Source organism: Pinus tabuliformis, chromosome 4_2 (assembly GCF_031772625.1).
Source record: "Pinus tabuliformis cultivar Carrire ecotype Pingquan chromosome 4_2, CPIR1, whole genome shotgun sequence".
In the NCBI taxonomy this organism is placed as follows: Eukaryota; Viridiplantae; Streptophyta; class Pinopsida; order Pinales; family Pinaceae; genus Pinus; species Pinus tabuliformis.
The window spans coordinates 915,704,319-915,715,251 of record NC_142304.1 but is presented as its reverse complement, the minus strand read 5'-3'; the positions used below and the strand labels follow the sequence as shown (position 1 = coordinate 915,715,251).

General features: G+C 40.9%; 1 non-coding gene and 1 pseudogene across 1 annotated transcript; both read right to left on the bottom strand.

Moving 5' to 3' along the window:
- Positions 1-245: 245 nt before the first annotated feature.
- On the bottom strand, positions 246-2,035 carry LOC149172650 (aldehyde oxidase GLOX1 pseudogene; annotated as a pseudogene).
- A 7,599-nt stretch (positions 2,036-9,634) lies between these two features.
- Positions 9,635-9,762, bottom strand: LOC149172649 (U6atac minor spliceosomal RNA). The gene has a single exon (XR_016260020.1). It is a non-coding gene; the product is annotated as a U6atac minor spliceosomal RNA (small nuclear RNA).
- Between the last annotated feature and the right edge of the window lie 1,171 nt (positions 9,763-10,933).

Sequence of the window (10,933 nt, the reverse complement as noted above, 5' to 3'; positions counted from 1 at the left end):
GATAAATTTTAAAATATATTTTAAAAATTAAAATATAAATTATATTTAAGATCTTGAATTTATTTAGAAATTTAAAAATACATTTTAAACCATAAACATAAATATAAATATAAATTATTTAAAATATATTTAAATATAAAAATCAATCAAACGGTTTGAAAATCTTTGAACATCCCACCAATTAAAACTCAAGATTTGAAGAAATTTTTACCAAATCTCAGTTAAAAAAAAATAAACGAGAAAAAGAGAAAGTTACAATCCAGCAGGTACAGAGAATTTCTATTAGTTAGGTAACCTGGCTGTCAAGGCCTTCTTTTAACTGATGAAGCGAATCCATTCGGCCTTGCTGGGCACTCCTCTATTCACAATGGTGAGCAGGTAGTACCCTGAAGGAGCCGCTACTGCGCTCGGCGGAGCCGTCAGGCCAACTGAATACCCGTCCTTCTCCTTCACAACGCCCGTGGCTGCAAGCGACAGCATTCTCTGGTTCATGGAGAAACTGTGCGTGGTGAATGGAGGGGCGTATGCATGAAATGTTATGTTCACGCTAGGCCTCCTTGTAAGAAAGAAACGAACAATGAAGGTTGACCCGTATTTGATCTCCCTCCTGGAAATGGCAGTGATGTTCACCCTTTTGGGATCGTAATGGGAGTGCAAATAGTAAGGAATGTACGCCTCCACTCTCAGCTCCGTAGGAAATGGCACGCCCGAGAAGCGATATGCGAAGTTTGAATTGCTCCCGCCTACTAAAACACGTCCGTCGGGCAACACATTGGCAGTGGAATGATACATCCTTGGGATTTTAGTGGGAGCCAGAATTCTGAATCTGTTCCCCACCGCTTCTGTGGGAGTGTAAAGGAACGGACTCAATGCAGGCTCCCGCGCAAATTGCCAGCCGGCGGTGCCATTTTTGGCACCGTTGATTATGAGAATCTGGGCAGTGGGGAGTATGAGCATATCGCTCATGACTCTGGGGCCAGGCATATCCTCCATCTTCCATTGAGGATTCTGGGACGTGATCTCCATTCTCCCGCAGCTCCTTAATGCCTCCACGAACGTCTGGTTGAGGGTGGCGTTTTTGAAAGCTCCATCCGGGGCTCCTCCACAGATGAGAATCTCCATCTTTTGGAAGTTATTAGCGGACTCGAGCGGCAGCATGGCGGAAGAACCGGACGATGGATAATTCCGAGCGCCGCCTCCGGGCATGGTGGGGAACGTTTTGAGTACCTGGTTTTTGCTGTAGTCGAAGAGGATGGAATCCTTGTTGGCGAAGATAAAGAGATTGCCGTCAGACGAGAGATGCAGAAACGGATAGAGATTGTTCTCCTCTCCCACTGTGTTGGTCTTCACCAGCAGTGGAAGCTGGAAGGCCCTGTCGGAAGGAGTCTTCGGAACGAATTCGTAATTGAAGGATCTGCGCCCGCCTACGACAATGACCCGACCGTCGGGCAAGATCTGGTTGGAAGCGTACCATCGGTTGGCAGCGAGGCGGGTGGATGATTCGATCCAGTTGCAGGTGGCGTCGGAGCATGGGGTGAAGTAGCGGATGACTCTTGTGCCGTCATTCCATCCGCCGGTGTGGATGAGTGTGCCGTTGCTGGCGAAGGCGGCCGAAGAACAAAAGGTGTCGGTGAGCAAGTGCAGAGGCCTCACCCTGTTCGTGGCGATGTCGTACTCGATGGAATGTGCCCCACAATCTTGTGAGGTCACAATCGCGGCATTGTTGCAGGGCGGGTCGGTTCTCCGTATCTGCGACGAACCCGCGAGTTTTTTATCAAAGATGAGGAGTTTATTAGTGTGCGTGAGCGTCATATGCATTGCAGAAACTCCCGCATTTTGTAGCAGAAGCTCCCATCTACCTTCATGAAGCTGGTGTCCTGAAACTAATCCCACATAACAAAAAACTATTATCACAGCTTGAATCAACAGAATTGTCAATTCGCCCATCGTCTTCTATGGTCTCCCCGTCGTTCGCCTCCTCTGCAATTAGAATTTTGCACATTAAAATCAATTCAATGCTTGCCAAGAAATATCAGTCGATCCTTCTTGTGGCTATGAAGCTGGACAAGATGCAAAGTGCGCATATTTATGGGCATTCGACGGATCGCACAAGGCACACCTGAGCTGGAAGGCATGAAGTTTTGAAAGAGATGGGCATGTGAAATGAACGACAGGTCACCATTATGATATTGAAGGCCAAAGGAGACCAGCATTGATTAAGGGATCCGTAAATATCCCGCAATCTGTACGCGTTTTGCCGATGCCTGTCTGTGTCGGTCACACCGCGTTTGTGAAATTTCTCCACAAAAAACAATAAAATCAGAGTGGAACGATACTAAACTTCTGATATGGTGAGTCTGGTAGACCCCGAAGGGTACGAGCTTGTCCGTAGGCCCTGCAATGGTTATGTTGGTATCAATTAAATTTCAACATTATCTCGGGCGTGAATATCTTCCCTCCTCCGCTCCATGTTAAACTTGGAATATGAGGGATTTGTGAAAAAATTGGAAGTGACGATGGACGGAAGGTCAATATCCATAGAAAAATGAAATGGGACATGGAAATTCTATCACCGCTGAAATCGTTGTTGACTATCTAAAACGATTACCAAATGGCTGGTAGTTTTTTTATGTAGTGAAATGATTTTGTTTTTTTTCAATGGAAATTCTGGAAAATTTTGCAAGGATTTTTGTTAACCTAAATAAAAATTATCAAATTTTATAATTTTAAGTGTTTTGGAAATTTTTGATTATGATGAATTTATTTCCACCATAAAAATATGATTCAAACACTGTCTTTATAAGATTTTTTGAAATCTTTTTGCTCAAATTCTAGTCACTTTTAACTGTCCTAGCCATTCTTCCACCTCTTCATTCCTTTTTTTTGCTAAAGTTAGCCTAGGTCCATCTATTCCAATTAAAAGAAAAGTTACATAATATACATAAAGTGGCGCAGTTGCCCAAGCTAAAGCTGAGCCTAACAAAGCCTCGGTTTGTGGGTCCACAGACCGAGCCTTGGGCCCAAACCACCTTTCCACGTTACCACCGTGGTCCTACCGAACAACATGGCCGTTCGATCAAGCCCCGAAGATCTAACGGTCTAGGTAATATTTCGGGTGTGCAACAAGCTCACACATTAACAACAAAAACAGACCCGAAAAGATAATAGAACTACATTAGAAACCATTTCGGGTCTGAACGGGATGATAACCTTCGGGCAGTTTAGCCACCCGAAATTCACCAGATGCATGCGATCTCAAAAGGCCTCTCCAACAAGCGCGGAACTTAACTGCACCTTCAGACCCGAAGCCTTATAGAGTCAATTCTTAATCACATTTCGGGTCCGATTGGAAGGTTAACCAACGAGCAATTTGCCGCGCGAAATACATTTTATTTCTGCGATTATGCTGACCTGCCCACTCTTTAATGATGTTCTCGGCACCAAACATTAAAAGGCTACAGTTAATGTTTTCCTTACACCTTTGAAGACTTGTTCTACAATTAGTTTCCTGCCTGAGAAACTTATAACTATAGATTTCCGTGTCCAAATTCCCGCCCGATAACTAGAGTAAACCCCTAGTTTCGCTCTTGACCTCCTGCTCATACTTTTTCCTCATGTCGACTAAAAGTCCTCTGTACATGAAGAACACCCTGCTTATACATCATCCTGCTTATTTCCTCTGTTCTGGCAGATCTCCCTGTCTAATGTTGCCTGTTTGTGGCACTCATCCCTCAATCGACCTTGAGGAGTCTCTGACCATTCATATATTTTATTGCTTTTGGCACATAGAACGCCTTCATTAGCCATAATATCCACTAACCTGTTGGTTGTTCTTCGCACATGAGTGAAACTAAGGGTTCTCATGGTGCGCAGGTGGGATTGAATAAGTTGATAGACTTGCAATAATCTCCAGTGTTTTGAAACTTTGTCTGGCACTGAGCCATTGCATATTTTCTTGACTGAGTTGATTATCAGTTCAGAATCAGCTTCAATTATGGTATTATGTAAGTTTGAGTCCTTTAATATTTCTAGGCATTGCTCCAGGGCCATGAGCTCTGCCATATTATTAGTGGCTTTACCCAGATGACTGTGAAAAATGGCTTTTATTAAACCCTTGTCATCTCTTATTACTCCACCATAACCAGTAATGCCAGGGTTTCCTCTTGAGGCCCCATCTATATTGCACTTCATAAAACCAGGGGGGGGGGGGGGGTGGCGCGTGGGGTTGCCAGAGATCCTTATCAGCTGATATATGACTTATATTCTTGGTTACTCCCTGGGGTAAGAACCCCTGAAGGTCCAACTATAGAAGAATCTGCCTATCCTATTCATGAGGTTGGTTCTCAAGGGGGGTTTTTATAAGGCTTCCTACAATCTCTTTGAGTTGTACTATGATCTGATCCATAATGCTCTCGGCAGAACCACTCCTGTTCTTGAAAATTCTATTGTTGCTTTCTTTCCAGACATTCCAAATTAGAAAGCCAAGAACCAGTTCCCAAGCTTTGTTGATTATTTCATTTGCAGAGAAATTTCTCCTCCAATTCCTCAATGTGTTGTTGATGCTACCAATGTCCCTGTCAGAATGTCTGAGGATTGAAGCTACCCAATTCCACAAGGTGGAGATGAATGGGCATAGGTTGAGAAGGTGTTCCATAGTTTCTTCGTGTAATTTGCAACGCTGGTATCTTGATGGACCAATTACACCTCTCTTCCGCAGATTTTCCCAAGTTAGAATCTTTTCATGTTGCACCAACCACATGAACAGTTTGATTTTCATCCAAATTTGATTCTTCCAGAGGTCCTTCCATACTGTATTAGGGTTTGGAAAGTCAAGCTCAAGGGCTATTCGCTTGGCCTCTTTAAGGTTAAATTTACCTTCATTGTTTTTGTCCCATCTTAGTTGGTCTCAAGATGTTGAAATCAGAATCTTTCTCTGTTCTAAGATAACTGTGAGAGCTTCTGCCTGGGCCTTCAATCGAGATTCCTCACTGTAAATCAGATTCTTCCATGCTCTCCATTTTCCTTCATTTCTATCCTGCTCCTAGAAGTCATTTACCCTGTGTAACCCTTTGTCATCGGTATCCTTTTTAAGATTGTTAAAATCTTCTCTCAGTGGTTTTGGTTCCTGTTGCCAATTATCTTCCCAAAACCAAGCAAGGTTTCCATCTCTGATTTCCTAGAAACTGTGTTTTTGAACAATAGCTATGTTCTCCCAAGCTTTGTTCTAGATGTGGGAGCCTTTGATTATTCCAAACATTCTAATGTGCTCCCTTTCTTGCCAATTGTTTTCATATTTTTGTTTCTAAACCCTTGCCCAAGGGGCATCTGATTCCTTTAGCCATCTCCACCATAATTTTGCCCCCAAAACTTTGTTTAGGATTTCAGGGTCATCAAGTCCCAAACCTCCATGTGTCTTAGGTTTACATATCTTTTCCCAGGCTACCAAAGCCCATTTATTTTTCTCTTCCCCTTTTCCCCAAAGAAAATCTCTTTGAATATTTCTAATGCGTTGCATAACTTCTTTAGGAGTTGGGAGTGCTGAAAACATGAAAATAGGAACAGTTTGTAGGATGGCTTTTGTAAGCACTAGTCTTCCTGCCAAATTCAAAGACCTGTTTGTCCATTTCCGGATTCTGTCCTGGAGTCTATTAATAACAGGCTCCCAAACTATCTTGCTTAGAGGTTTGTCTATTAGAGGAACTCCCAAATATTTGGAGGGTAGCATTTCTCTTTGAAAACTTAGAATTCTCGTGAGGTTTCTCTATATAGCAATATCAATATCAAAAAAGAAAATCTTTGATTTGGTAAGGCTTACCTCAGTACCTGCAGCCATAGAAAAGTATTTCAGAATTTGTTTGAAGGAAAGAGCTTCTTTGACCGTAGGTGTGCCGTGCAGCATGGTGTCGTCCACAAATTGTTGATGAGTTAAAGCATCCCCATTCAGGGTGAGTTTGAGCCCCTAAATTTTGCCTTCTACTTTGGCAGCTTTGATTGCATTTCCTAGCCCTTCCATCATGAGAATAAAGAGGAAGGGTGAGAGCGAATCTCCTTGTCTAAGACCTCTTGTAGGCTTGAAGGTTTTGGATGGTGAGCCATTCAGCAGTATTGAAAAGCTTGAGGTGGTAACAAGGGCCATTACCCATCTTATCCAGTTATGGTCAAAGCCATATGCTTTTAGAACTTCCCTGATGTATGCCCAACTAAGCTTGTCATAAGCCTTTTCAAGATCAAGTTGTATGATCATGCATGTCTGCTTATTGCTCTTCAGAGAGTGGATCACTTCGTGAGCTTGAATGATATTGTTTAGAATTTGTCTACCTTCCACATATCCAGTTTGCTCCTCAGACACAAGAGTTGGAAGAAGGGGCTTAAGCCTGTTTGCAATTATTTTGGAAATAATTTTGTACACCACATTGCATAATGCTATGGGTCTAAATCTATCTAGGGTCATAATATTTTCCTACTTTGGGATCAAGGATATGAAAGAGGTGTTGAGCGCCTTCAAAACAGTTTTGTTTTTCCTTGAGTCCTCTACCACCTCCAAAATATCTTGCTTGACTATGTTCCAGCATGCTTTGAAGAAGTCAACATTGAAACCATCCAGGCCTGGAGCTTTCCCATTTTGCATCTCTTTGATGACTTCGCTGACCTCCTATTCATTCACTGGCCTGTTAAGATTATAATTATCTTCTCTTGTCACAAGCCTAGGAATGTGTTTAGTGAAGTCATTGATGAATTGTGATCTGTCTATGAGGGGCTCCTCTGCTATGCCTTGGAAATGTTGAACCAGAGCAGATTCTATTTCTTTGTGGGTATTGAGCTGTTTTCCTTGCGTATCTTTCAGTTTTAGAATCCTGTTATGAGACCGATGATCCATAGTGGACTTGTGAAAAAACCTTGTATTCCTGTCTCCTTCCTTTAACCATTGAACTCTCGATTTCTGTTTCCAAAAGATTTCCTCTTGCTTACATAAGCCTTCCCAGTCCTGTTGAAGCGAATCAACTTGTTTCTTACCCTCCTCAGTGAATCCCTTTGTGATGAGCTCCTGGTTAATTTCCTATAGCTTCCCCTCAACTACTTTTTTGGCTTTGAAGATATTGCCAAACTCATTCTTATTCCAATCTTTAAGCCTGAGTTTGATGTGTTTTAGCCTCTGCTGCAGAAGGAACATTTTAGTACCCTGAACATTCAAATTCTTTCCACCATTTTTCAATATTGTTGTTGAAGTCCGGATGGGTAAGCCAAATGTTTTCAAATCTGAAAGGTCTATTTCTTGGCATTCCTATAAAGGACGCTTCTAATTGAATGGGCCAGTGGTCTGAGCCTCCAAAAGGGAGAATCATAGCTGACAAGTCAAGGCCTGAGAGGATAAGGTCCTCAGAGATAATGAATCTATCTAGTTTAGAGGCCACTTGAGCAGCCCCTCCCCTTTTATTATTCCAGGTGAAGATACCATTGTAGGTTTCTGTATCTACTAGCCTCATGTTGGTAATGAAGTTCTGAAAAGCTATGGAATCTCTGCCTAGAGATCTAGTCCCACTTTTTTTTTTTTTTCCGAGAGAGATCTAGTCATATTAAAATCCCCTCCCAGAATCCATGGGATGGTCGTATGTCTTTCTCTTAGCTCCTCTAGAGAGGTTAGAAGCCTGAATTTATCTTCAAGCTTTTGTGGACCATAGACATTTGTGATCAAATAAACTTCATTGTCCCACAAAGGTTGGACGACCACTAATAGGTAGTTCCTGGATGCTTCAACATCTAGGATTCCAAGTTTCTGAGGGTTCCACAGTGTAAGAATTCCTCCTGCTGCTTTGTTTTCTTTAACTTCTAGATATTCATACTTAACAAGTCACTTGCTATGTATTTCTCTTATTTTGTCTACAGAACATTTTGTTTCCTAGATAAATACCAAATCTAGTTTTTCTTCCTTCATTCTATTGCTGAGATTTCGTTGTTTCCTTTTACTTCCTAGACCCTAATATTCCATGTTGTAAGCTTCATTAAGAAATATTTGTAAATGAGTAACTAGTTCGGTCTTTCATCTTACTTGAGTCGATCATGAGTTTTCCACATTCTATCAGCAACTCATTTTGTCTTTTTCTTCCTCTTTTCCTTCCTGGGTTCTTGGGAGCATGTCCCTCTATTGCCTCCATAGTTTTGACCCCTCCGTTATCCTGACTATCATGGTTCCTTTTGACCCCAGAACCCTTTGCCTGAGTTCTCCAGAGGAAGAGTTGTTGTACTCTGTTAAATTCCTCTTGAGGTAGTGAATCCACTCCTTTGGTAGTTCCTTCCTCCATGAACTTTTCTAGATCTAGATGCTCCCTTTCCAATATGTCCTACAGTTCATGCTCCTTTGTTCCCACTTCGCTTGAGGTCATCTCTTGGTCCCTATCAAGTTCCATCGTGCTGGGTTGATCTTCCTTTTGTTGGCTTTTGTCAGATCTATCCTCTATGTTGTCATCCTTTTCCTTCACTACTGGATTGTCCTTCAATACTTGCTTCTCTCTTTCATCCCCCTCTTCTTCTTCTAATATCTTGAACCTATTATGACTAGGTTGCTTTTCCTCATAGATTTTTTTTGGTTCTTTCTCCCCCCTTTTCCTTTGCCTCCCACTTTAATAAAACTTTCAATCTCTTTACCTGAGGTTTCTTTGATACTGCACTCCATTTTATTTAAAAGGCAGTCTCTGAAGAGGTGTTCGTGTTCATGGAATTTGCGACATCTGAAGGGTATATGCTCGTAATCCACCACCTACACCCAATCTTCATCATAAACTTCTAGAATTATTTCATCCGGCAAAGCCCCAGAGAGGTCCATTTCCATGCATATTCTGGTAAAGGAGGTATATTTTCCACGCAGTGTGGCCTCTGATATTTTTATGAAATGCCCTAGTTTATTACCTATGGCCTTTAATGATTCTGGCAGCTAGTAATCTAGAGGTAGGGAATAAAGTCTTATCCATACCGACACCGAAGTAAATATTTCTCACTCTGGGATGAAGTTCATCACCCAAGGTCGCATATAGAGACCTGCAACCGCATAGAAGTAAGGACCTCCTTCAAACATCCTATCCTTATCCTCTATGTTTGTAAACACAACTGTGAAGAAACCCTTGGATCCAAGCTGCAGATCTATATCTCCCTTAGGTTTCCAATGGTTCTTTATCCATGCGTGTAGGGCCTTCTTCGTTGGCCATAACCCCATGAATTTTCATATCACTGCATAACTTGCCATGTGCTCCTTGTGCGCCTGTAGCATTGGATCACTTAACACCACTCAGGGTGTGATGGAAGCCCTTGGTTTACAAGGTCTTGTCTGAATTTTAGGGTCAGCTTTCTAACTGTCTACTTCTGTACGTTTTTCTTTTCTGACTTCCTCCTGCGTTTCTGCCATCTTCTGTGCTCTGCTGATTTCCTATTTTCCTCTTTCTGTACACTTGGTTTCCATTTCCATCGGCTTCTTGAAACGATTAGAGACTACATGACTGTAGGAGGGAGTAGAAATCCCCCCTTCTAGCCCATCCATGGTGCCCAACACCGAAATCCTGCTACAAACTCTAGTAAACGTGAGATAATCTAAATCCTAGGGATTAATACTCTTCATCATTTTTCATCTTGCCACAATTATGAAAAAAACTTGTGGTAATATCCACCCCGATGAGGGGATGGAGAGCCTTAACCACGTGTGATAAGAAAGTCCAAAGACTGTTCCCGTCCTTGTCGAGGGAGATGCCAACCATCTCTCCTTTCTATGAACACAATCCACCTCCTTATTCCTTATTATTAGTTTCATGTATATTTATATTCATATTTTGTATTTGGTTTTAGAGTTACAATTCAATTTAAATGATTGATTATTTTGGATTAGTTTATTTGTAGAGTTTTCGGTCTAAGGAATTTTGATTTAAAAGTATTTAGATTATTAAAAAATTTATTTAATTAAGTCATATATGGTTATAGAGTTTATAATTTAAAAAACTAGAGCTTACAAATATATTTTGTTTCACGGGAACCGCTCCCTAAAGGTTGGAAACCCATTCCAGTGGTTCCCACGCTCCCGGAAGCTTCGGAACTATATGGGAACATTCCCTTTTCTGTGGGAGCTACAAAGGGAGCTTGGGAAAGTTCTGGGAGATTTGAAGACTATTTTTTTTGGAGTTCCCACGTTCCCTGGGGTTGGGGAATACAAAGCATGTAGAAAAATATGTTGAACTGCCCAGAAAACATGAGGTTTTATTGAAACCTTCGTAGGAAGAAAGGCCAAAGACATCCTTAATTGAGAAACTGGAGCAATCTCTTGATGGGTTGCATGTGACACCTCAATGTAAGGGCGATATCTGGGATGTCATGCTGATGAGTATTTATTTTTTTGTTTATGTATATGTATTGTAGAATATTGTGTGCATATTGTATGTTGCAGTCAATGCTTAACCATTAGAGTCGCTTTACTTTTTCTCATAAGAATAACTAGAGAAACATAGGTAAAATTGTTCCTTTGTATTTTTAAGGTAGATTGTTTCAAATACTGGTCATGTGTCAGAGAACTGAGAATGAACTTGACATTTTAATATTTTTTATATATAAAAGGGAGAGACTCAGGAAGAGAGACACCCAGAGAATATATTTATATATAAGAGAGATTATGTATTTAAATTGATTTTAATATTTGAATATTTTGATTTAATATTAATGATGATTATTAAATATATATATATATATATATATATATATATACTGTTCCCGATTAGTGTTTCCTGTAAATTTTGGGGAAACCTCTAGCCGTTCTCGACACCCGTACCCAAGTTCCCAATGTTCCCACATTCTAGAAACTCATGCAACATAGCATACATATAATTTATTATCAAATTAACTTTTAATATGAATGCTATTTTTTAAATATCTTCTTTCAACTTAACTTAAAATTTAAATC